Raw genomic sequence first — 2,789 nt, 5'->3', positions numbered from 1 at the left:
TTGAGCTGTATTGGTGCACATATATGCTTGTGTGGAAACGTATTTCCATGTATAAATTTTATACACATTGGTTGTATTCCAGGCACGGGCCTGAAGAGGGAGACTAGCCCTATTGAATAGTCTCAGACTGACTTAGACCTAGTTAGGAAAGCTAAGTGCCCCTGGTAAGACGTGTTGGTTGAGGTCAGCCCCCTGAATTGACCTGGTTGTAACCAGTGCCGCTCCACTCGTTAAGTGAGCTTTAGTGTAATCCTTGTGCTAGTGTAGCCAAGGCGGGGACGTAGGCAATTAGGCCAAACCTAGATAACATATTACGTGTATTGTCTATTTCTCGCACCTTACTTTTACTGCACGTGTATGTTTATTTGTTGATTGCGTAGACTGACCCTAGGTTGTACTACACTGTTGATAAAACCAGTAAACCTAGGCGATAAATTTTAAATACCCAATTCACCCTCCCCCCTCTTGGGATTGCACCAAAACTAACAATTGGTATCAGAGCCTTGTAACTTAGACTTAGGCGTCATTTAGTAAAAGATTATAATGGCTCGTGTTAGTGCATCCCCTTCATATGAGGGAAAACTAGTCACACACCCACCAGTATTCTGTGGTGATAACTATGTTGTATGGAAATTCAAAATGATTGTGTATGTGAAAGCCTTAAATTGGAAATTTTGAAAAGTCATTGATCAGGGTGATTGTGTGCCTATGAAATCTACTGGGTATATCGATGTTCCTAAATCTGAGTGTGAACTAAATGATCATGATAGGAACTTAGTGCAGGTAAATTTTGATGTCATGAATACCTTACTGCATGCTTTCGATTCTAATGTTTTATGCGAGGTTATGGCGTGTAGTAATGCTAAGCAGATCTGGGATGAACTTGACAGGAGATATGGTGCATCCATGCAAAAGGAAGTCATCTCTCCGTGCGATTCAAGCTCCACTGATCTTAAGGAAGGTAACTAGGGTTTTGTTGCTTTAACTGATGATGAGGTTATCTCTATTCCTTCTGCTTTAGTAGACAAATCTGAAAATGATTCATATGCTGATTTGAATGATGTGTCTGATTGTGAATTATATGATATTAGTGATAGTGAGAGCATTCCTACTTATGAAGAACTGCAAATTGAATATATTAGGACTCATAAGTTACTTGTTAAATCGAATAAGAAATATTATATGCTGAAAAACAAGTATAATGCATGCATTAAAGAATGTGACTCAAAAGTTCTTGTTGAAAGAGAAAATAATTTGAAAATTAAAAGACTGGAAAGCAGAAATGAGTCATTAGAAAAGGAATTGAATGTTTTGAAATCTCAAGTTTCTAATGATAATAAAAAGGACCACTTGATTATTGAACATGAACAAATTTGACCAAAGAATTCGTTAAACTTCAGGATGATTGCAAGGGTCTTAAAAATATGAAAATGAAAGAGCTTGAAAAGAAAATAGAGGACCAATCTAGGATTATTTACACATTCACTAGAGGTAAGGACAACTTCAATAAGTTGTTAGGATCGCATAAAATGACCTTAGATAGGGAAGGTATAGGCTACAATGGAGTAAGAAATAGGAAGAAGAAAAGTATATACATGGGGTACTTTGTAAGGGAGTCCAAAGATTTTGCTAGTACCTCTTCAGGTCCATACACCAATACCTATGTGCTTTGTGTAAGAAGAAGGGTCATACCAAGTTTGATTGTGCATTTAAGAGAAAGGGACTTAAAATGAGACAAATTTGGAGAGTCAAATCCGATCCCATTTCTTCTTGACCCATAGGTGTTCTCTTGCATTCATAGAACTGATTAGGAGTCCTCATAAAGCCCTAAGTCTTGTAGATAAATCATAGGGGTCTTAGCTTGGGAAAACTAGTCAAAACAGAAGACGTTGACCAAGCTCGGGCGACCAAACCATATAGTGCTTTTGCACTTCGGGCGACCGAACTTGGAAGTCTGACTAGGGTGTTGACCATTCTTTGAGCGGCTGAACATTTACATTCAAATTTATTCGAGCTACTGAATTGGGTAACCGAATTTTCTTTCAGGTTAACCAAAGGTAAACTTTAGGCGACCAACCAATGTAGTTCATCTTAAGTTCGGGTGGCTAATCCTCAATCTTGCAAAATGGTGACTAAAATTCAGTCGACCGAACCATTGCTCAGTCAATTGAATAGACTCAGTGGGGCTGTGCAATTATAGTTGTTTGGACGACCGAACTTCTTCTCAGACGCCCGAAATGCACTGATATATATGGGATTCCGCAAAAAATAGCTCATTTTACATCCATCCTTGAGAGCCCCCTTGCATTTTCCCACCTTTCAGCCTAGTACCTTTTGAGAAAAAAAAAATTTTCCTGGCTAGGGATCATAGATGTACTGCTACAGGCATTCCACTTGAGCAGTGGTTCCTTACACCCAACAGGTGAATTAAATATGATAGGGTTTTTTGTCCTAAAGATCCCATCTTAGGAAAAATCCTAGACATAGAGTTTATGCAATCCCATTTCAATAACGTCCTGGACATGTTTCAGTACCAGGGATGGTACGAGTTCATCGCCTTCCAACCCAGGGGGATGTATCCTCTGCTCATCCGAATGTTCTATTCCAATCTTGCACAGGATGGCCAAGGCTACTATTCTAGGGTACTCGAGACTGACCTCCACTTTGATGACACTTATCCGGCGAAGACATTTCAAATCCAACGTGGCGACTTTATTTATCTTAATTCATCCTCCACCTAGATTAGTGAGCAGGATTTCACGGTAAGCACCTTCGTCAATCTTGTTATG

This window comes from Malania oleifera, chromosome 1 (assembly GCF_029873635.1).
Source record: "Malania oleifera isolate guangnan ecotype guangnan chromosome 1, ASM2987363v1, whole genome shotgun sequence".
Classification (NCBI taxonomy): Eukaryota; Viridiplantae; Streptophyta; class Magnoliopsida; order Santalales; family Ximeniaceae; genus Malania; species Malania oleifera.
This window is presented reverse-complemented; position numbering follows the sequence as displayed.